The sequence below is a fragment of the Canis lupus genome, chromosome 25 (assembly GCF_048164855.1).
Source record: "Canis lupus baileyi chromosome 25, mCanLup2.hap1, whole genome shotgun sequence".
NCBI classification, from domain to species: Eukaryota; Metazoa; Chordata; class Mammalia; order Carnivora; family Canidae; genus Canis; species Canis lupus.
The window spans coordinates 8,050,766-8,075,181 of record NC_132862.1 but is presented as its reverse complement, the minus strand read 5'-3'; the positions used below and the strand labels follow the sequence as shown (position 1 = coordinate 8,075,181).

General features: G+C 41.6%; 2 long non-coding RNA genes across 3 annotated transcripts in view; one reads left to right on the top strand and one right to left on the bottom strand.

Moving 5' to 3' along the window:
* The window catches only part of LOC140617214 (uncharacterized), a 57,320-nt gene that overhangs the window by 5,276 nt on the left and 27,628 nt on the right, over positions 1–24,416 (bottom strand). Inside the window, exons 2-3 of one of the 2 annotated variants that reach the window (XR_012017430.1) lie at positions 22,455–22,586; positions 20,533–20,987 (exon numbers count right to left, since the gene is read on the bottom strand). This is a non-coding gene — a long non-coding RNA (uncharacterized lncRNA). Of the gene's footprint in view, positions 1–20,532; positions 20,988–22,454; positions 22,587–24,416 lie in introns of those variants that run through there. The other variant, XR_012017431.1, reaches the window with a different exon arrangement.
* LOC140617212 (uncharacterized) overlaps positions 23,885–24,416 on the top strand; it is a 51,012-nt gene continuing 50,480 nt past the window's right edge. Inside the window, exons 1-2 of the long non-coding RNA XR_012017419.1 lie at positions 23,885–24,021; positions 24,339–24,390. This is a non-coding gene — a long non-coding RNA (uncharacterized lncRNA). The remainder of the gene's footprint in view (positions 24,022–24,338; positions 24,391–24,416) is intronic.

Here is a 24,416-nt window from a genome sequence, read left to right as displayed (position 1 = left end):
CCTAAAACTGTCACTTATGTGAACCCACTAACTTCTTTTCTTATACTAGTTAATTTCCTATTGGTCACTTGCAATTCAAAGAATTCTGACAATAGAATTGATTTAATTGCAAACATTTTTATTCTGTGTCAGAATTTGCCAAAGTTGCTATTTGTTTGTTGGTTTTTAAATAAACTCTTTTTACTTTCTAAAGTCACTGGAACAAGCTGTCCTTGTGTGTAAATACTGCTTTTGTGAATCATTTCCCATTAAATTACTGATTGACTTTTGGTTTCTATTGACTGTAATTTCCTCCCGAGTCTTTCTCAGCTTTTCCTAAGACATCAGCCACACTAACTATTTTCCCACATCCTGTTTCTGACAATAGATACCCTAAGAATGCTTTCCAAAGGATGATCTGAAACACAATGTGAATCCAAATCTGTACAAGGCAGGAATACATGGGCAGTTTTGAAATAAAGCAACAAATGTTAATTGCACACCTACTATATGCCAGGCAATGGGACCAAGACAAGGAAAGTCCAAGGGGACAGAGTCTCTGCCTTTCAGGTACTTCTATCTGAAGTGCATGTGTGTATTCACCGGAGGTGCAGGGCACGTCTAGTCTGGGAGTGTATTTAGCACTTGCTACTTGCTTGCTTCATGTCTCTGCCGGGGCAGTAGGCTAATAACCAACGTTTATCGAACTCCTACTCTGTGCCACACCTATATGCATTAATTATTATTATTATTATTATATTATTTTGCTGCAAAAAGCTTTATTGTTTCCCCTGGTCCACGGCTGGGAGAGGCTCCGCGGAGGGGCTCAGGCACCAGCCCCAGCACCAGGGTGACGGGGAGGGGGGCGCCGACGGAAGGCTGCGGGGCTCCGGGTCGTGCTCCCGGGCGGCCCCCAGGAGGGCAGGAGGGCAGAAGGGCCTCCCCGGGCCTGTGCGGGGCGGACGGGGCGGGCGCAGAGCCCCAGGTGGGGTGCCGGCCGCCCCGGAGCCCGAGGGGTGAGGACACGGTGGCCCGGTGTGTGGCCGGGAGGCTGCAAGAAGGGGCGTCGGCGGGTCCGCGGGGTCCCCCCTGATGACGGGGTCCACTGGGGTCCCCTCCCGCCGACGGGGTCCGCAGGTTACCCCCCCCCAGTGACGCCGGGCGGGATCCAGGGACTGCGGGGGGCACCGCTGCCAGGTGTTACCCTTTCCCCATTTATCGGGGGAGGACACTGAGCAGCGTGAGGCTATTTCACGTGCCAAGTGACCCAGGTGGATGGAACCCGAGGTGGCCTGGCTCCTTACCACCCAGCAGCGCCGCTTACATGATATCGTGAGACACATTGCTGGATCTGATCCTTACAGCAATTTTTGAATTTTTTTGAGAAAAAACAAAAAGTTATGAAATTAAATCCTGGTGGTGAGATAGCCAGATAGCTGGCCAAGATGAGATGGAGAGGTCCTTCTCAGCTTGCACTTTGAGCCGTACAGAAAAACGATCTGAAAAAAAAATGAATTAATCCGTACATTCATCTATTCAACAGATGTTTGTTGACTGTCTGCTCCTGAGCAAATGTTGTCAAAAGCCCTCAGTTTAGTAGGAGGAGGTGAAAAATAAGCAAATCCTTAAAATATGTCGTAGCGTGGTGAGTCCTCTAATAAAGGCATCACAGATTCCTTTATACCTCTTTATACCCCACATCCTGAGGGTATTGAGAGGAGGAGGGAGGGTTGGAGCGGGGAATGTTCTGAGATGGTTGACCTGTAAGCTGGGCGTTGAAGTAGGAGTTCTATTCGGTGGGCATGGGGACGGGTAGGGGGGCAGTGTCGGTGGGTGGTGGTATGAAGGCCTTCTACCAGGAGGGTCTGCTTTTAAATTTGCTGCAAAGGTGCCTTGAAAGTGGCTTGCACCTACCTCTAAGTACAGGGCTGGAAAGAGCTGGAAGTTCTGCATACTACAGGAAAGCATTTGCACTTGACCTTGAGGTCGGGGTCATATGTACTTTTTCAGTTGCATACACCTAGTGGTAAAAACAACTTGAGCCTGTTAGTTTTCAAATATATAATCATTTAATACTTTATATGGATATTTACTTGTGTACGTCCTACTAGTCTGTTGTATCGCTTACAAAATACATAGGGGTAAGATTACACAGACAATATTTAAGGATATTTCTTTTGCCCTCACGAAAATATTCAAAATTAGAAGGAGCAGTGTGTTTGGATGTTTGAAAACTTTGCTTGATTTAATGCTTTGGGATAGAGTAATTTAAAGGACTGGTTTAAGTTCATTTTATTTTGATTTCTGGGTTTAATCAAAACAAGATACTTCAAAAAAAGATAGAGTTCCAATCAAAGAAGTGTTTATTGGCAGGATTAACTAAATCATGATGCCTTTTTTTTTCCCCAAAATCTCAAGTGCTATAATCAAGTTTTTCTTGAAATTTAATTATTAGGTTTCCATCTTCCTTGATGTTAATAAGTCATTCTTGCAAACTTTTTGGAAGGTGTTGTGGTTTGCATTTTTAGCAATTGTTTCAAACCCATGCATAGTCTTTATCTGGGAAACTTTAAATAGCCTAGAGAATTCTGTTTCTAATTTTCTAATATGCAGATAGGAGAGTTTTTTTTTTTATTTATTTTTTATTGGTGTTCAATTTACTAACATACAGAATAACCCCCAGTGCCGTCACCCATTCACTCCCACCCCCCGCCCTCCTCCCCTTCTACCACCCCTAGTTCGTTTCCCAGAGTTAGCAGTCTTTACGTTCTGTCTCCCTTTCTGATATTTCCCACACATTTCTTCTCCCTTCCCTTATATTCCCTTTCACTATTATTTATATTCCCCAAATGAATGAGAACATATAATGTTTGTCCTTCTCCGACTGACTTATTTCACTCAGCTGTTTTTTTTTTTTTTTAACTGAGACACATTCACATTATTTTCAGCCATCAACTCATTAATGTTGGGGAAATATTTCCCCAAGTGTATCTCTTGCAGTGTAACGGACTGTCCCCCAAATTAGTGGCTTTAAACAGCAGACAGCTCATCTTTTTTCTGGGTCAGGAATCTGAGAGTGGCTTAGCTGTGTTCTTTTTGTCTCAGGGCTGGAGTTGAGGTGGTGGCCAATCCTCCAGTCAAGGCTGGATTGGAGGAGAATCTGCTTTTCCGTTCCATTACGTGCCTGTTGGTAGGCCTTAGGTCCTCACTGGCTGTTGGCCAGAGATAGTTCCTTGCTAGTGCTTTTCTCCAGAAAGTGAGAATTAGAGCGGGCAAAGAAGATGGAAGTCACAATCTTTTTGTGACATAAGCTTAAGTCACTTTTTAAATATTCCGTCTGGGGATGCTTGGATGGCTCAGCGGTTGAGCATATGCCTTCGGCCCAGGATGTGATTCTGGAGTCCTGGGATCAAGTCCCGCATGGGGCTCCCAGCATGGAGCCTGCTTCTCCCTCTGCCTGTGTCTCTGCCTCTCTCTCTGTCTCTCATGAATAAATAAAATCTTAAAAAAAAAAAAATTCTGTTTGTTAGAAGTCAGTGCCTACATCCAGCCTGTACTCTAGTGGAGGAGATTATACAAGAACCAGGAAGAAAGGATGGAGGGGGAGAGGGGGGGATGTGGGGGAGCAAGGGGGAAAGGGACAGTCTCAGAGACTGCCTACTACACCCATTTTCAAAATAGCAGATTTATTTAGAAAAATACTTATTTACGATGAATATGTCATCTTTACCTTGAAGAGATATGTTAAGCATATTTATTTTTCTGAAAATATCTGTGTGATCCTGGCAGCCACTAGTCAGCACAGAAAGGTCACACAACTTGAGAGCCTCATTTTTTGCCAACAAAAAATGTGTAAGTCTGGGGATCCCTGAGTGGCTCAGCGGTTGAGCATCTGCCTTCGGCCCAGGGCGTGATCCTGGAGACCCGGGATCAAGTCCCATGTCAGGCTCCCTGCATGGAGCTTGCTTTTCCCTCTGCCTCTCTCTCTGTGTTTCTCATGAATAAATAAATAAAATATTTTTAAAAATGTGTAAGTCATCTTTTAGTTGGACAACTCTTTTAAGTATTTGACACAACATAACTAGCAAACTGGTATGGGTATAAACTTTTAAAATCTATTTTAAAAGAACTGCGAAGAATCCACTTCATAAAGGACTTAATTTTATAAAATTAACCACAGATGGTACCCTATTGTACATAGGATGCAATTCATTCCAATTTTGGTAGATTCCCTTTCTTCTTTGGAGAACTTTAGGTATATTATGGGTGATTCACTTTCAAGGAGTGGAAAACAGTAACCAAAGCTCTCATCAGGTGTTCCCAAAACATTAGGATCCTCTGCTCTAGGTAATGGGTAGCTGTTAAAAAATGTTAAGGAGAACATGGAGAGATTTAAAATTTAGAATGCTGCTTGGGTAGCAGGGTGCTGGGCGGCTTGGAGAGTGTGAGCTTGGAGGCAGAGAAAGCAATAGTAGTTAGCTCCCCAGCAAGAGACAAAAAGTAGCCAGGGATTAAACCATGAAACCACTGCTGAGCATATGTTCATAAAGTCAGTGTAGAAAGAAATCATGTCCTCTACAGGCAACCATAATTCATATCTAAAACATTTCAGATCTGGGGCCTTTGGATGGCTCAGTAGGTTAAGCATCTGCCTTCAGCTCAGGTCATGATCTTGGGGTCCTGGGATCGAGACCCATATCGGGGTCCCTGCTATGCAAGGCATCTTACCCCTCCCCAGTCTTGTGCATGTACTCTCTCTCTCAAATAAATAAATAACATCTTTAAAAAAATTCAGATATTTTTTCTTTCTTTCTTCTTTCTTTCTTTCTTTCTTTCTTTCTTTCTTTCTTTCTTTCTTTCTTTTCTTTCTTCTTTCTTTTTCTTTTCTTTCTTCTTTTTTTTCTTTCTTTCTTTTAAAAAAGATTGTTCTCTCCTTTATATTATTATTATTATTCCTGGAGACTCAAGCTGGAAGAGAGGGAGAGATTCAGAAAAACGAATTGTCAATATTTTAAAAAGTCTACTCATATAGTAATAGAAGAAGGGTATTTGGAGAGAGAGGCTATAGAGTGGCATCGAAACCCCAAATAAATGGGCAGTCTGATCAACATTTTTCTGGGTTGGAAAATATAACTGGTTTGAATTCCACATCTGTACCTTCTTTAAGAAGGATGACGTGTTTTTCAGGTTTTTTTTTTTTTTTTTCCTTCTAGATTTTTAATTTCTTTCTTTCTACAGTGACCAGCATTACTTTGGTTTTGTCTAGGTTGAGCTGTATCTCCTGGCCAATCTCTTATCTCTCTCAAATAATAAAGTCACCTGTCTTTTGGGCTTCATACCTCACTTCACCTCCACTTTTTTATTTAGTGAGTTCCACGGGCACTGCTCGGATTGCCCGTCAGCTGAAAGTGTCATCTCCGTGGCATCATTGGCACAGTGGATTCCCAAGGTGGTGGCTGTCGTTTTCTCAAAGTTCAGATCAGATGGTGGGAGGGGTACAGGAGTCCTAAAGGCCGCACGCTCCAGATTATGTGCAGAGAGAAGGGAGGCAGCTCCATTTTAACAAGGGCCTCTTTCAGCCCAATTTTGTGTTTCCCAAGGCCCAGACTTGCTGAACCGATCCAGAAACAACAGTTTGAACACACTGGCCTTGCCCTGCTGCCTCTGTAGAGACTGATGTTATTCCTGTGCCCTGGCCAGGCACCCTCCTGAGGGCTGTGGAGCCAGCATGCCGGGGGAGTCCAGGCTGCTGTTGGAGTTGGCAGCCGCTCCCGGCTCACAGGCACTCCTCACTGCAAGCAGAGCCCGGGGCCAGAGGGTGGGCAGGGAGGTGGCTGTGCAAGATCCATCTTTCTGAGTGGCAAGTGTCTGCATGACACAGTGGATTGTTCCCTATGAGATTATCTTGACAAGTGAGATTTATTTTGGCTGTCAGTGGTGAAGTGAGCCCTCAAACTGCAATTATTTTCAACCTGGCTGGTGTTAGACCTCGACAGCAGAACTCCTGGCAGGTGGAAGAAGGTGTTTGGGGAGCCCGAAGAAACCTGACCTCTTTTCCATAGTCATGTCTTGGGAAAAGAGCTCTTCATTGGCTTAAGTCTGGTTTCAATCTTGTGTGGTGATTGTTGGGGCTCATTCACTGGGTATTTCATTTCATTTTCTATTTGAAAGACAATTTAAAGGTCTACAAAGACTTTTTTTTTTTTTTAAAGATTTTATTTATTTATTCATGAGAGACACACAGAAATAGAGAGGCAGAGACACAGGCACAGGGCTCCCATGCAGGGAGCCCGATGCGGGCGGGACTCAATCCCAGGACCCTGGGATCAAGCCCTGAGCCGAAGCCAGATGCTCAACCACTGAGCCACCCAGGTGCCCCTGGGGTTTTTGTTTTTTGTTTTAAATTGGAAGGATAGGGATGAGAGAGTCTTCCCAGATTCTTCCCCTCAACTGTCTCATTCTTGAGCAAGACCCTACAGCTGCAGTGTGGAGTTAGATAAAGCTGGACTGTAGTCTCCTGCAGTGACTTATTATTAATTGTGTGACCTGGGAACATTGCTTCTCTTCTCTAGGCCCTGTTTTCTCATCTGTAATGACAGCTGCTTTATCATAGGGTGGGATTCCTTAATCAGCAAGGACTGGAAGTAATGAGTAAAGTACTAGAATAGCACCTGTCACGTCAAATGAACTTGTTAAAGGAGAAATATTATTTTACTCTCGAAATTATCACCACTGTGGCCTGCAGGGCCTTCGTGGAGGAATGAATCAAGATTTCTTAAAAGGGATATGTGTGTGTCTTATGACCTGAGTAAGGAGCATGACCAGCTTAGTCAACAAGTATTTATAACAGTATCCACTGACAACACCATGTTGCCGTATTAGAGATCATTGTCCAAAAAGCAAAAAATAAGAAAAATAAAAAATAAAGCAAAAATATAAACTTTAATGACTGCTGGTCATTAAAAACTTGCTATGTTATGTGGCAAGTACATGTTAACAAAAACACTTATAAAAATGTAATTTAAAAAAATTATTTCTTCATGAGAGACTCACAGAGAGAGGTAGAGAGACACAGGCAGAGGGAGAAGCAGGTTGCTTGAGGGAAGCCTGGTGTGGGACTGGATCCCAAGACCCCGGGATCATGACCTGAGCCAAAGGCAGATGCTCAACCACTGAGCCACCCAGACATCTCATAAAAATGTAATTTTTAAGACCATAGATAGATTTGCAGTTCTCTAGCTCTTCTTATACTTTTTAGTAGGAAAAAAAAAAAAGTTCTGCCATCAGTGATCTAGATGAGGCCAAGAAGTCACTTCTGGGGTTTTGAAGTTACTTGGGTTTGGGGCATTCGCATTCCCACTTATGGTAAAGGTAAATAGAAGCTGACTCATTACCTGATCAATACAGATAAACATGTGAGGTGGAGCGTGCAACGTAATTTACGTCTGTCTTCTAATCTGATTCAGCTCTCTGGTTCTTGTTAACTCTGTGGGTGCTAAGGTGTTCTGGAGAAGTTTGCAGGTTCCCTCACTCTTGCACTCAGCTACTGAGGGGGTCACTCTTTCTGCTGCCCTCTACTGCCTCACTTTGCTTCCGGTCAGCTCTGAGGTCTGCCCAGCACCCACTGCCCTTTAGAACTCTTTCCCTTGAAGCCTTTCCAAACAGGTGCCTGTCTTTATATAGCCGAGACTGCCTTTGTGTCTCCATATCCGTCACTGGGTGTTTACCAGTATTTATCCGATCTCCTCCAGGAGATCTCAGGAGGATAGGGAGCCAGGGCTGCTTTTCATGTAATGCCCCACATTGCTACATATTAAATGCATTTCAGAGACAATAGGTAAAGGGTGTGTTGGGGAAAGCTCACAATACACTTCTTCTGTTTTTTTGGGATAGCAGTTCTCATCTTCATCTGCTATCTTCTTGTTAACTAAATACATATTAGGCAAGGTTCTGAATTTTTCTTGCAGGAATGTGTACAAGTTTGGACTGGTGGACGATTCATAGACTCCAAGGAATTTAAATGTCATGGTGTACTGAGAAAGTGAGAGACAGATAGTTAGGAAGTCCTGTGGAAGAGCCAGGACCTGAGGCCTGGCGAGCCCCTGTAGGCTCCCCATTGCTCGCCCCATTGCCGTGGTACAGGTGGCCAGAGCTGAGTGCTCTCTAGCAGGTTTGGGGAGGGGGTGGAATGGAGGAGTGAAGAGTACTTATCCACTCCTCATGTGATTTGCTCAGTAGCAGTAGTAATTACTACCACTTATTAAGACCTTTTGTCCATGCACTGTGGACAAAAAAATGGCAACATTATCTTATTTAATCCTTACAAAACACCTCTGAGAAATTGTCCTAGTTTTACACACGAGGACACCGAAGTCCAAGGTCCTACAGTGAGTAAAGGGTACAGTCAGGCTATGCATCCAGGTCTGCGTAACCTTAAAGACTGTGTTAAGGCTCATTCTCACCTATTTATCTGTTCATTTTGATTTTTTAGCTTGCCCCACCCCTGCCCCGGGGAGGGAGGTAACCTAACCTGCTTTAGCTGATGAGAACTTGTGTTATACATAGGGCTTAGTATGCTGATGGGCTCTTAGTACATTTTTGCTGAGTGAATGAGCAAGCCCATTCTGGTTGCATGGTGGTGGAAGATGAAACTGGGGGGTGCAGGGTCTGGGAAAGAGCTGTGCTGAGGGAGGCCTCTCTGACTAGCTATGTGATCTTGGGCAAGTGCCTGAACTCTGTGGGCCTCAGAGTATTACCTGTAGAGCATAGGGGGCTGAGGGGCAAACAGTGTGACCTCTCTGATGCTAATTCTTGTGAGGCACAGGGAAAAGTCTATATCCCTTTGGGCGTATGTGTTCACAGTCAAAGAGAGGAGATAGAGTCAACCACCCATGCCTAGAATTCTGCTCTCTGTTTATCTCAGAAACCTGTATTTGTGATTCATGGTCAATGTGTCTGTTTTCTCTCCTTGCTTAATATATTTGTTATGATCCTCAAAGTTCCATAGAAGATAAATATTTAGTAATAATGTGATGAGGCTTAATGATCATAAAAAGTCATCCATAAATACCATCTCTTGAAAACCTTTCTCAACTGGGAAATGCTGACCTGTGATGGCGTTAAATATTCTGATTTAACACAGATGTTTTGCCATTGAGAGGATCATACAGTTCTTGTTTTTTCTCTTGTTGATATGATCTATCACGTTGATTGCTTGGTGAGTGTTGAACCAGCCTTGCATCCCAGGGATAAATCTCACTTGGTCATGGTGAATAATCTTCTGAATGTACTGTTGGATCCTATTGGCTAGTATCTTGTTGAGAATTTTTGCACCTGCGTTCATCAGGGATATTGGTCTATAATTCTCCTTTTTTTGGTGGGGTCTTTGTCTGGTTTTGGAATTAAGGTGATGCTGGCCTCATAGAACGAGTTTGGAAGTACTCCATCTCTTTCTATCTTTCAGAACAGCTTTAGTAGAATAGGTATTGTTTCTTCTTTAAACGTTTGATAGAATTCCCCTGGGAAGCCATCTGGCCCTGGACTTTTGTGTCTTGGGAGGTTTTTTGATGACTGCTTCGATTCCCTCCCTGGTAATCGGCCTGTTCAGGTTTTCTATTTCTTCCTGTTCCAGTTTTGGTAATTTGTGGTTTTCCAGAAATGCATCCATTTCTTCTAGATTGCCTAAATTATTAGTGTATAGCTGCTCATAATATGTTTTTAAAATCATTTGTATTTCCCTGGTATTGGTTGTGACCTCTCCTTTTTTATTCATGATTTTATTAATTAGAGTCTTTTCTCTTTTGTTTATAATAAGGCTGGCTAATGGTTTATCTATCTTGTTAATTCTTTCAAAGAACCAACTCCTGGTTTTGTTGATCTGTTCTGCAGTTCTTCTGGTCTCTGTTTCATTGAGTTCTGCTCAAATCTTTATTAACTCTTTTCTTCTGCTGGGTATAGGTTTTATTTGCTGTTTTTTTCTCCAGTTCCTTTAGGTGCAAGGTTAGCTTGTGTATTTGAGTTTTTTCCAGTTTTTTGAGGGATGCTTGTATTGTGATGTATTCCCCCCTCAGGACTGCTTTTACTGTATCCCAAAGATTTTGAACAGTTGTATCTTCATTCTCATTAGTTTCCATGAATTTTTTTAATTCTTCTCTAATTTCCTGGTTGACCATTTCATCTTTTAGCAGGATGGTCTTTAACCTCCACGTGTTTGAATTTCTTCCAAATTTCTTCTTGTGATTGAGTTCTAGTTTCAAAGCATACGGTCTGAAAATATGCAGGGGACAATCCCAATCTTTTGGTATCAGTTAAGATCTGATTTGTGACCCAGTATGTGGTCTATTCTGGAGAAAGTTCCATGTGCACTTGAGAATGGGAATTCAGTTGTGTTTGGATGTAAAGCTCTGTAAATATCTGTGAAGCCCATCTGGTCCAGTGTATCATTTAAAGCTCTCGCTTCTTTGCAGATGTTGTGCTTAGAAGATCTGTCATTTACAGAAAGTGCCGTGAAGTCCCCCAGTATAAATGTATTATTATCTAAGTATGTCTTAACTTTGGTTATTAGTTGATTGATATACTTGGCAGGTCCCACATTAGGGGCATAAATATTCATGATTGTTAGGCCCTCTTGTTAGATAGACCCTTTAAGTATGATATAGTTGCCCTCTTCATCTCTTACTACAGTCTTTGGGATAAACTTTAATTTATCTGGAATGAAGATTGCTACCCCTGCTTTCTTTTGAGGACCATTTGAATAGTAAATTGTTCTCCAACCTTTTATTTTCAGGCTGTAGGTGTCCTTAGGTCTAAAATGAGTCTCTTGTAGACAGCAAATAGATGGGTCTTGCTTTTTTATCCAGTCTGAAACTCTGCATCTTTTGATGGGATCATTAAGCCCATTCACTTTCAGAGTTACTATTGAAAGATATGAATTTAGTGTCATTGTAATACCTATTCAGTCCCTGTTTTTGTGGATTATTTCTTTGGACTTCCTCTTTCTTTTACAGAGTCCCCCTTAATATTTCTTGCAGAGCTGGTTTGGTGGTCACATATTCTTTCAGTGTCTGCCTATCTTGGAAGCTCTTTATCTCTTCTTCTATTCTGAATGAGAGCCTTGCTGGATAAAGTATTCTTGGCTGCATGTTCTTCTCATTTAGGACCCTGAATATATCCTACCAGCCCTTTCTGGGCCTACCAGGTCTCTGCGGAGAGGTCTGCCGTTAATCTAATACTTCTCCCCATATAAGTTAGGGATCTCTTGTCTCTTGCTACTTTAAGGATTTTCTCTTTCTCTTTGGAATTTGCAAGTTTCACTATTAAATGTCAGGGTGTTGAATGGTTTTTATTGATTTTAGGGGGGATCTCTCTATCTCCTGGATCTGAATGCTTGTTTCCCTCCCCAAGTTAAGGAAGTTCTCAGCTGTGATTTGTTCAAATACACTTTCTCTTCCTCTGTCCCTTTCGGTGCCTTCTGGAACCCCAATTAAACATAGATTTTTCCTTCTGAGGTTGTCATTTATTTCCCTTAACCTTTCCTCATGATCTTTTAATTGTTTTTCTCTTTTTTCCTTAGCTTCCTTCCTTGCCATCAACTTGTCTTCTATGTCACTCAGTCTTTCTTCTACCTCATTAACCCTCATCGTTAGGACCTCCAGTTTGGATTGCATCTCATTTAATTGATTTTTAATTTTGGCCTGATTAGATCTAAAATCTGCAGTCATGAAGTCTCTTGAATCCTTTATGCTTTTTTCCAGAGCTACCAGTAGCTTTATAATTGTGCTTCTGAATTGGCTTTCTGACATCGAATGGTAACCCAAATTCTGTAACTCTGTGGGAGAGAATACTGTTTCTGGTTCTTTCTTTTGTGGTGAGTTCTTCTTTTTAGTCATTTTGCTCAGTGCAGAGTGGCTTGTTAGAAGTGCAAACTCTTCTCTCTGTAGAGTTCCTGCTGTTCTCTCTTTAAATCTCAGGCCGAATTCATAGGTTTTCAGGATGATTTGAAAGTTATCTAGGTAAGTTGGTGGAGACAGGTGACTTGGGGACCCTACTCTTCTGCCATCTTGTCCCGCCCCTAAATAAAATATATCATTTTTTTCCTGAGTGTTCCTTAGGAGAGCAAGTTTTATTAGACATCTCATCCTGGGCAGACTTCACCTTCTGGCTCTTAGTTACGGTGTCCTCGGGGTCCCTGAACACTGCCAGCCACCAAGCTCACCCCACTCACTCCAGATGTTTTACCATTATTTTTATTATTATTTTAAAAAAGATTTTATTCATTTGAGAAAGAGAGAGAAAGAGCGTGCATGAGTGGGGATGGGGGGGTAGCAGAGGGAGAGTGAGAAGTAGACTCCCCACTGAGCAGGGAGCCTGACATGGGACTTGATCCTAGGATCCTGAGATTATGACCCAAGTTAAAGGAAGATGTTTAACCCACTGAGCCACCTGGGCACCCCAACACAGATGTTTTAATATCCTGAAAATATCAGTGCTTGTAGCAGTAGAAAAGGCGTCAAGAACGTCACAGATTATTCAGACACAATACACAATTACCTCAAGTCTACCTTTCATTGAAATCACTGACAATTCTTAAATTGAAATAATTTTTAATCACAACATTATTCTTGTTCTATAGAGTAAATTGTTTCAGTGATAAACTACATTTCAGAGAGGTGAATATAATTAACATCATATAACCACTTGTAAAGGAACGACTTTGAACTTGGTGGTCTTGCCTGTTTGTGGTCTTTTTCTGGGATTTTGATGATCAGAATATACACATTCCAGAAACAAAAGTGTCCTTAGGGAGTGACCTGAAACGGTTAGTGTGAATGACCAAGTGCATGAGGAAGAAAGACTGTGTTGAGTCCTGGATCCTTGTTATTTACAATGCTTGATAAAGAGGAGACATTAGCAGATATTATGAGGAAGAAAGCAGACACAGCAGTTGGGTTACTAACACAAGGTCACACAGATAATAGGCGGCAAGATTGAAATAAAACCCCAGATCTTTTGAGCTTCTCTTTAAGTAGTTGTTTACCACACCTAGACATTGGTCCCTGTTTCTATGAGAGCAAACAATCCTTTCTTGGATTTGCAAGATTTAGACAGAGGAGAACTTCATTGCTTAAATAGTTAGGAATTAGTCACTTCATCCACTCATGAGAGATGATTGGAAAGATCCAGTGCTTTTGAGAAGTTGTGTGGGATAAAAAGCTTTGCTGGAAGAAATCTGTTTCTGGTATTATATCCCAGAATGTAGCCGTTAACTTACAAAATGGGTGATGGTGGGGTTTGCATGGAGGGCAAAGATAAGGGGATTTAAGGGAGGAGTATTTCAAGATAGCAGAGGATTTTGTCTCTCTTCTCTCAAAGGTGCCTTATTTGACAGAAGCCTGTTTCCTTCTAGAGAATTCTAGCATTAGAAGGGCTTGTGATGGATCTTGCTTCCAGCTGTCTCTTTTAGAGATCTGTGTTGTCCAGCCATTCTTCTCTCTTGTTAATTTCATATATCCAGAGGTGTTTTCATATATCTCCCCTGCATTCTTACTGTTGGAAGTTGAGCTCACTTCATCTCCCACTACTGTTAAACTGATCCACAACACCCTCCCCCCAATACTGGTTAACCCCAGGAAAGAGCTTTAGACAAAGGTACCTATTAGAACATGTTATTTTGGCCTAGTTGCCTTCATAGTCCCATTTGTAATGGGCAGGTTATCTTGGTTTCTCCCACAATTGGTTTGGAAGCCTGCTCAGCTGCTCTTGTCACTCAGCTCTCCAGGGTCACTTTTGTCATCTACCAAATATTAAAACAGGTGGAACTAGCCAGCAGTAATGATACCCACAGTGAAAGAAAGTGACTCAGTCCTGGCAGCTCAAGTCAGGTTTGAAAGAGGTGACCATGGGATTCCAAATGCCTTTGTGACTTTTATAGCAGAGAACCTTTGAATGGCTTCACCCTCAAAGAATGTGCCATTTCCAGTGTCATAGATATGACTGGTTTGGTGCAACTGGATGTCCCCATCTGTAGTCTCCTCTCACAAAGCCCCCTGCCCCAAGTCAGCTGCTAGAGATCCAGATCTCCTGGCTCCTGCCAGAGCAACCCCAGCCTAGGTAGGAGAGCTCAAGTTCGGGCTGACCTTTAGGTAAGGATATAAAACTCAGGGCTGGGGTGGAAGTTTCAAATGAGGCCACTGGGGAAAGAAGTATGTTATAACGTGCTCCTGTTTCTCACTTTTTCTTACACAGTTGCCTTTTGCTGACCTGGTCATGATAATTTACATGTTGCTCACTGAATGTCACTCAACATGCACAGTTCTATCTGCCTCACTTCTCTTTCTCCTCCATCTCACAACCCCTGCTGGGTCACGTTAACCCAACCTCCAAAAACCTTCTTGGAAATTGTCTAGGTAGTCTGTCTATCCTGCCCAGCTGTGCACTGTGACTGCTTAAATTCACGTAAAAGAAGAATAATCCTGTGGGAAAACACCTTATAATATGAAAGAAGGCATGAGTTCTAAGCCAAGTCTCGTAAGATAATAGTTATGTGACTTTGTATCCTTTGGGCAAGCCACTTCATTTCCTAGTACCTACAGTTTGAACCTTGTGTGATAAAGCTAAGATATTAGTTACATCCCTATGTACTGGGATGCTCTGAAAAGTAAATACACCAATGCATGCCAGACTAAGACCTCCTTTGAAATAAATCCTACGTAAAGTCAGTAAATTGAGGTTATTGTCACAGTGACATAAGTGAATGTAAATGCTCAGCAAGTCTTGACTACATAAACATAGGGAGATGGAAGAGGTGTGTTTTTCTGTTAGAAAAAATAAATGGCCAACTGCCACCCACTTTTTTTCTTACTTTCAGGGCGTGTGCATATTAACATTTTTTAATTGCCCAATTTCTGCTTGTGAAGCTTTTGCTGAAACCAGTAAGTTTAGACTATCTGGTGAAAAACCATATCCTCTTGTTATTGATGTTTTAAAATATTTAAGTATTTTGACCAAAATGCTAAAGAACAAAGTCAATTGTTTAACTAAAAAGGCAGAATGTAAATATTTAGTGTAGGTATTTGGAGTATCTATTTTCACAGTCTCAATACTTCCTTGCAAATGTTTGAGAAAGAGTTAGAATATGGCTCTTTGAAAAGCGTGGGAAATTAAGGATGAAATAAAAACCTGACCATAGACTTCCTTCCTCAGTTTTGAGTGAGATCTCATTGAGGTTCTCCTATAATTGGATATAGACTTCATTAGCTTTGAATGTGACTTCCTACTACTTATTTTGGGAAACTATTAATTGCATTTTAATAGAGATATGGCTTACAGTGAAATACTGTTCTTGGGGAAAAAATGTGCCTTCCATTGTATTCCTCTTTGCATTCATTTATTCCCAGGTTATGCATAGCAATTTACACTTCATAACTTTATTAGTCATTCACTTTCTTGTTTGAGCTTTTGATCATTTATTCCTTTATTAGGCCATCCATTCACTTATTTATGCATTTATCATCAAATATTCAATGGCCTAATAATATGTGCCACCGTTTTAGGTGCATTTATATTTTATAATAGCATAGAGTGTTGTCTAGGCATATTTCTTTTATATTTGCAAACCAATTTGTTTTAAAGCACATCCTGAACAATGGAGAGACACACAAATATGCTTCAGTGTGGTAGTAAGTGAATGTCTACGATAGAGATGGTACCAGTGTTGGGGAAGGTGAGCCACAGGCAGTAGCAACAGTGCTAGGAAGCTGATGCCTATAGAGCTCTGCCGTGGGCGTGGGAGCTTGCTTACAGGTGTTTTCCACGCATAATCTAGTTTAATCATTATAATAACTAATCACATTTGTGTTTTAAAGAGGAGGAAATGGAGGCAGAAAGCCTCAGTTTTAGTAGTGTTCTCAAAGTTACAGAACTTATTAAATGCTGGATTCAGAAGAAGACAATTACAAATCTCAAGTGTTTCTGTGCAAATTAAATAGAGAAGTCCTGTAAGGTGATTACATCTCAAGAACCATTAGAAAAGACTACAGAGTAATTGTTTCTATAACTGCACCAAGCGACTGATTTAAAATGTGGCTTCCAGGGCGGGATTTGAATCTGCCATTTACAAACTGTGTGACCTGTAAGTTGTTTCTCTCTCCTTTGCCTCCATTTCCTCATCTATAAATTCAGGAGAGGGACTATGAGGGTTAAATGAAATAATAAATATAAATAATTTAGCATGTGTCTGGCATGATAAACACTTAATAAATGTAAGCTATTATTATTATTACTCTTATTATTTTCTATCACTGTTTTTCCACTCTTCCCTATGATGGAGGCAGATGAAATTAAGATAAATTTTTTGACTAAAACAAAGTCAGCAACCTGAATCTCATGCAACTGAAACATATTTATGAAATTGATAAATTTCCCACAATATATCATACAAGTTATTGTAATGCCCAAATTACATGATGCCAAGAAGCAATTTATCATGCAAGAATAGAATGCTGAGAGAACGAGTGATTCTTTGCAATTCAGTTTGTAGTTAGTGAGCATCTCCTGTGTGTCAGGTACAGTGGTGGGTGCTGTAGGGGGTAAGGCAGGTGGCTCACAAAAGGGAACCCATGTATGACTCTTCTACCCCCAAGCATACAGTTTTATGGGTAAGGCAAATCCTATACAGGCCAAAGGTTACCTAGCAAAACCTGACAGCTGGGGAAAGTGAGGTAACCATTGCTTTAGAACCAGAAGGGAGACGCTGTTTGCAGTCTTCAGGAAAGCTCCTTGTAGGTAATGGGGTCATTTTGAGCGGCAAAGAAGTGAGAAAGTGCATCAGAAGAGGTGAGAAGAGCTATGATAACTAAGTCAAGGCAACTTGGGAGACATTTTTTTTGTTTTTGTTTTTTAAAGATTTATGAGAGAGAGAGAGAGAGAGAGAGAGAGAGGGAGAGGCAGTGTTGGGGGATGGGGCAGAGGGAGTTAGAAACCCTAGCTGACTCCACACTGGGTGCAAAGCCTCAAGCGGGGCTCCATCCTCCAACCTGAGATCAGGATCCTGAGATCACCACCTGAGCCAGCCACTCAACAGACTGTGCTACCCAGGAACCCCTAGAACACAGGTTTGAACTGCAAGTCAAAGAAGTTGAAATCCTTTCAATTTTTTAACATCCTTGATCTCAGAATTTATTTTTTGAGATACAAATGGCCCCGATGGGGGGGAAGCATGGGCTTTGGAAAAAAGAATTTGGATTATCTCAGTCCTGCATTTATTAGCTGTGTGACTATATCAATATATCTAACCTTCCTGAGCCTCCGTTTCCTCCTGTGCGAAGTGAGCATATTTCTCGTTCTACCTAAGTAGCTAATTAAGAGGCTCCAGGGAGGTGAGGGGCCTGACCATGCCTCAAGGCTGCACAGGATTGGTGAATGTAGTGATTTTATGGTAGCATCTGCTTTTTAAGGTCCTACCTCTTACTAGCACCACCCCCCAATTTGAAAAACATGTGTACCCTAAATGGTATACAGAGAAAGCTTTTCCTTGTATAGCAGGTTTTTTTTTTTTTTTTTTCCTTATTAAATACTTCTGAGTTCTTGGTAATTCTTTTGTAAACCACTTCCTCTTGTTGAAATCTTGAACTAGTCTTGATGTAGAAACTGGCTGTTGGGGCAATGGTTGAATGAGCCAGCTTGTTAAAATTATTGCCTGATCTTCGGAGAATGGTGGTCTCTTCTTGTTCTTTGTCGGAGATCACGACTCCCTTCCAGTCATAAAAACTCACCCTTAAATACTTTTAATTGACCACATCTTGCTGTTCTGTAATTCTAGCTTGCAAAATAAGCTCTCCTAAATATATCATCTGATGACTACTCCAGTTTGTTATGCTTTCAATTTCTTACATCTTGGGTTATTTGAAGATGTTTATATTTACCTAATCCCCCAAACAGCCCCAGGGGAAAGCAGGCTGCCACTAGGCTCCGTGCACACTGTCTGCACTCACGGGCCAGAAGGGGCAAGATTCGCTTCCCTTTGTTTATCACACACATCACTATGTTTTTGACTCAGCTGCACACCCCCTCCTTTGTTATACTCTAATTTGAATCATTGCTACTCTCGATGCCCAAATGCTTGGTTGGTTTTCTTTGCCTCTATGTTCTTTTCTCTTTTCTTCTCATTGGAAAGTCTGATACCTTGACCCTTTTCTATTCTCCAAAAGAAGTTAAAAACTAATATAAACTGATCTTCAGGTTACGTGACTGTACTAGTCCACATGGCTGGGGGATTGGAGGAAGGAGGAAAGGAAGCTGTTATTATAAAACTGTAATATATGCTTAAGAACAAAGGTATAATTTTCGTCTTTTCCTTTTCCTTTGATGCAATGTTCTTAAGGGTTAAAATGTATCTTCCTCTCCTGAGACATTAGATATAAACCCTTGCTTCCTAGTTTTCTTTCCTGGAATACCTGGCTACCAAAGCAGAGGTTGGATTGACCAGCATAGGTTAGGCACCTGTTGCTGTTGAAGGAAGATCTTGTTGGAAGGATTAAAACTTTAACTGTGCTGTGCTGTCTGGGTGGATGTGATCCATCCTTCTCCTTTCCTTCCTCTGCCCTCCCCTTCTTCTCCCCCCCGCCCCACCTTTTGCTTTGTGATCCTCTTGAAACCCCTTCTCCCCTGGCCCGGTAGGATCTGGAACTCCAAGGTGATGCCTTTCTACCTTATGGTGCTCTGGGCAGGGCTCCTGGCAGCCTCAGATGGAGTGGTCTGCAGCTAGAGGTTTTTCTCTAAGTAATCAGGAAGCTGTAAGCACGATGTAGAATTTGGGAAGTGAATCTGGCAACTGCTTGAGCTGAAGTACTTCCCCTTACTCCCTACAACAAAGAGAGGTTACCTGAAATCGATTCCGACTCTCAGGAGTAAGGATAAAGCACCGTTTAAGGAGGCCACAGTGAGCAGGAGAAGAACCTCAGCTTCCTCAGCTGGACCTGGCGACACAACTTACCTTAGCCTGACTTTCCTCTTACATCAGATGAACAGATGTTATCTTCCTTGCATAGTTGTTATGAGAAGGCAACGAGGTAATTTAAACGAAATGCCAGGTACTTGGGAGGCACCCCAAGTTAGTGGCAGCCATTTGTGGCCCATATATGCTGTTTTGTATGCATGTTATGGACTATGCCTCCTGAACTTTGTTTTTTGGGTTACATTTGTGTGATTGGTGTTTCTGGAACCCTAGGCTGGTGTCTGTGTCCACCTTCCCCAGCAGAAATGAAAAATTCTGGAAGCCTGGAGGGAAGAGAGGCTTGGTGTGCTCATCCTTGTGCTGAAGTGGAGAAGCATAGGGCCCAGGGCCCAACTGCTCAGGCTGGAGCTGGGCTGGCCGGGTTCAAATGCTACTCCACACAGCAGCTAGCTGTGTGACCTTGGACAAGTTATTCTGCCTCCCTGTGCTTCAGTTTCTTTATCTGTAGAATAGGGATAATAGTGTGTACTACCTCAGGGAGAGTTTGGAAGAATTAAAAGAAAAAAAATTCACGAGCATATGACAAAGGCTTAGGACAGTGCCTGACTCAGAGTTTGCTGTTACTAGTCACAACACACATTGGACGCCCCACCACGTGGTGCGCGTTCCCCAAGTGTAAGCTTGTAGACGAGTGGGCAGTAGAGCTTCCCCTGTCCCTGTGCTCTCTGGGGCCCCAAATAAAGGTGCGAACTGCACATGCTGATAAGAGATATGGGTACTGAGTACAATTCAGGGTCCTGATCGTGGAGGAGCATTCCTCGGTGGTGGGACCCTGACTGGGGCCCTGCATGCAGGGTCTTCATTCAGCACCATGTGCCTCAAAACATTCATTATCCACTTCATCAGTGTCGTAGACTGTCACCTGCAAATGGCTGCTGCACGCCTTCAGACAGGGCATTCAGGGCTCTGTCAGAGGTATCCTATTTCTCCAGATCTTGGCCCTCCCACACATTGCACCCCTCCCCTCATGTCCCTTCTACACTTGGTGAATTCTTACTTGCCCTTCAAGTCTCAGCCCAGTCACAATTTCTCCTAAGAAGCCTCTACTGGCCTCCAGCGAGCTTCCTCAGGACCCTCCACTTCCCTCGCAGTGGGCACCCCAGGGGTCCTGGCCATATCCCTTTTGGCAGTCACTTCTGTGGAGACAGGGCTGTGTCCAACGTGCTGTGCTATGTTTGTAACTCCTGGCCTCTGGCATGATAGATTCTAAAAATATGTTTCACAAATGATACATGGAACACTAGAAAGTTCTATGGGACGTAAGCAGTTTCTAAGAGGTGTTCTCCTCGCACTCCATAAGGTCACCATGCCAGGGGGGTGGGGGTGAGGGATACATGAGAACACAGCTTTAATGGGAACATGTTCATGCATTTTACAACTATAGAAAAAAACAAGTAGGCAGGTTCATGACACCTGATTTAGAAACTCCTCCTATTATATGTAGTGTTAGCCCCAAACCTCAGGGTTCAGTTTAGAATAGAATTTGGAGATAAAAATTGAATGGGAGATTCAGCACAGATAAATCACAGAACAAGGACTGATTAAATATTGTACATTTTTTTTTCTCAAAGCTACTTTGTAACAACTGTTATTTGTCTATTTATTGATGGTCCATCTAAAGGAAGCAAGCTGGGGAAGTTTAACCTGTCATATTTTTAGAAGAACTTAAGTGAACTCTAACAACTCTTGGAGAGTTATGACAACGTCCAGGACATTTTTTTTTTTTTTTTTGGTCTTTGTTGGGCATATGATATATTACTGTCCGCTGGTCTCAGTGTCTTTTAAGGAATTCTGCAGATTAAGTTCCAGGCTATGATGGGAGACTTGTTCTAAAACAATCATCAGCCAGCTTGAAACAACAATTAAAAATATTTCTAAGTTTGCTAAGAGTGTTGTTCACAATGCCTCCTGTGTGTCCTAGAATTGTTTCCATGAGGACAGGCTCTTGTTGTGCATGACACCCGGTAGGGGTGTCATAGCAGGTTGAGTGGTCTGCCTGAAAATTAAAAAAAAAGAAAGAAAGAAAAAGAAAACCCTTGATGATCTTTGACTCTGTGCTTAAAATGCCTTTTATACCCCCAAAGAATTTATATCTTCCCAGAGAAAATGTAAACTGCAGTAAAAAGACATGTATATCAAATAGGAAAACATGCTGGGGCTTTGAAGCCATTGTGAGACCTTACACAACTGTACATAGTTTTACCATTTTAATAAATTACATGATATTTTGTTCTTATAAACAAAACTCCCAATTCTGGTTTTTCTTTCTTAACTGGAGGAAACTTGAAAAAGAAGGACTATTTTTGCTTTGGGACTGGATTTATTTTTAGCTTATTTGTTGATTTGGGGGCATATTGCAAGCCTGTTTTGGGAGAGAAAGGCCCTGAAATCTGCAGGGTGAGGCTTTCCATTCTGCCTCTGGCACTGGTCAGGCACACATACTGGGGCAAGTCAGCTGCCCACCTGATGGGCAGTTTCCTCATCTGAAAAGCAAGTATGATGTATTTACCTCGCATGGTTGATGTCAGCATCCAGCACATTCTGGGCAACAAGAATTTTAAAATCTGACTTAAAGTTGCTTTTTTACATCCATATCTGTAGAAAGAAAACTGGGCTTGAGCCATAAACCCAGAGTTTATGGTTCTGCTACTTCTTAGGTTTGAACAATTTAACTCAGAAATGGAACGTTGATCCAGAAGGATTTTGGAGGATCATCCGATCCAGCTCCTTTGACTTACAAATGACAAAACAGATCCAGAAAAATGACAGGCCATGCATTGGGTCAGGGAGTACCCTGTCCCAGGGTTTTTCAGCCTGGGTGTCCTGCCTTCGGTAAAGAGCTATGCAGATTTGTCATGGTATAATATTTTTTTTTCAGTGTCTACCTAATTTGATGATTTGAATGCCAAAAAAAAAAAAAAAAAAAAAAGCTGCTTTAGATCAAAAGAGAAAAATGGCAACAATGACTGATCAAGACAGATTTATAGAGCGAAGAGCCTTAGAGTTCAGGTGTAGCTCAAAAAAGAGGCTGAAAGGGGTGAGTATCAGCTTGGACTTACACATGGATACACAATGCTAGAGTTCCTGATTCCCCATATTTTCTTTCACATGACACCTGCCTCAGTTTTATGGGAAACAGAAAGGCACATATACCTTATGTTGTTGAAAACCTTCACAGTGACTGGCACCATACTTAGTACCCCATAGGTTTCTCCAGATCCTTCTAAATAATAGGAACAGTGATTTACCAGAATTTTCAGTAAATTGTCAAATGGAATTTATAAACTGAACACACCTGTGTAATCAGCGCTCTGATACAGAAATAGGACATTATCAGCATTCCAGAAGCATCCTGTATTCCTCCACCAAGTACTACTTCTATCCTCACTTCTAACAGCATACATTTGTTTTTTTCCCCCCTGTTTTTATATTTCAAGTATAAATGGAATAGAACAGTACATACTCATTTGTGTCTGGCTTCTTTTGGGGAATATTTTGGTGTTGGCTTTGATCCATAAGAAGTAGGATTCCAAATTGGGGGCCTTTAGTGGAGAAAGTCTTCTGTGTACTGCAGCTTCATTGTCATGATGGAAAGCTGGTATCAACATAGCAGTTGATTAGTAAGAGTGTGTAGGTGTAATGGAGTTGAATCTTGTCCTTATTGCCAAGATTTCTGTACCTTAAGTGATTCATTTTACACTAAATTATAATTTTAGTTAGGCCAATTGATGTAAGTAGTACAAAATTGAGGAAAGTGAAAAATAAAACTCTCTCTTGTGTGTTTCCCTTGAATTCATTACTTCTAAACAAATTTTTGTGGTTGTATGAATTTTCTAAGTAATCCAAGTAAATAGCAGCTCTTAAGTAAGGATGGATCTCAGATGATTCTTAGTTATCTGTGTATTCCTACCGTCTAACTGAATGTCTGGCACATGGTAGGGATTCAATAAATGATGGCTGCTAGAATAAATCTATAAATGAAAGATTAAGCCAGTGAAAACAAGATGAGAAACAAAGCATCATAACTTTCTTATTCTGGAGAGTATGTATCATCAAAGGAAAGAGTAGCGTTAAGAGCCGTAACATTCCTTAAAAATATTGGAAGGCGGTTTTGGAAGTAGTTTTGCCTTTGGTATCTTGGAATCAAACAATTGTAACTCTAGTCCCCATGGTGGCAGAGACTGCTGAGAATCTTCCAGGGCCCCTTTTCCTCTGCTTGTCTTGGTAATGGGATTCCTGAGTATTAGCAAGGCACACAGATACTCAGCAAGACATGGTATTTCATAGCATCCTTTGTAGCTGCAAAACTAAATTCTTGCCAGTGGGGTGTCATCCGAAGTGATGTAGCACCTTCTGGATATTACTTTTAAAAAACATTTACTCTGGCTGGGAAATGATAATAGGACAGCTAAAAAAAAGGAGCCCAGAGAGGAAAGTCACATATTGGTAGCAGAGTCTTCCTGCTTGCCTCTGCACTGTTAGGTGAGAGAGAAACAAACTTCTGTGTTATGAAGACATTGTATTTGAGGGGATCTTTTTTTTTTTTTAAAAAGACCTTAGCATGTACCCTAATTAATATAAAAATTGGTACCAGAAATTGGTGTTACCATAACAAAAACCTAAAGTTTGTGGCTTTGAATAGTGACAGGCAAAACGTGACACTGGCACAATATTTTAGCTAGGAAAATCAGTAACACTTGTTATTCTGTGGCATATTGTTTGCTAAAGTAGTCACCTACTATAACCTGGCTTATATCTAGAAGATGAGCCATGCTCCTAATGACCTTTAACTCAAGGAGAAGAGCTCAGAACATAGGTTATATTGGCTAGCTCTCACTTCTGTTTATAGTGTATTATAAGAGGAAAGGGAAGTTGTGCAAGCATTAATCAGTAAGCAGAGACAGAAAGGAGTAGAGCTCTGATAGTAGAGACTTTCTCATTTATGGTTTGTAATCTAATGTGACTCAGAACTTAGAAGTTTGGGCCACACAAGGTTGGAAAAATCTGTCTGCATCCCCAAATAGCTGCAGGTAAATTTGATGATGAAGGTCTTTCTCATGAGCTTTCTGTTAAGTGTTCTGCTTGGCCAGACAATGGAAGTCAGCCCAGAGCAAAGATTGAATTAAAGACATTGCCTTCCCAACAGTTTCAGATGGCTTTCACCAAAGGTAGCCAACATTAAGTTGAAAAAGAGAGGAAAAGGCTGAGCCTAAAGGCCAGTAAATCAAAGAGGAGACTTGGCTCAAGAGCTGTGACCGGAGAGATCTTTGGCTCTTGTTACTTTCACAAGGAAGCCAATAGATTGGAATCTTACTTCAGGGTGGGGGTGAATGTGGTCTATCCGCAGGAAGAAGAATGTGTGCACGGATACTGCGCAGTGGTAAACATGGCAGAGACTGGTAAGTTACCCTGATAACCGTTTTTC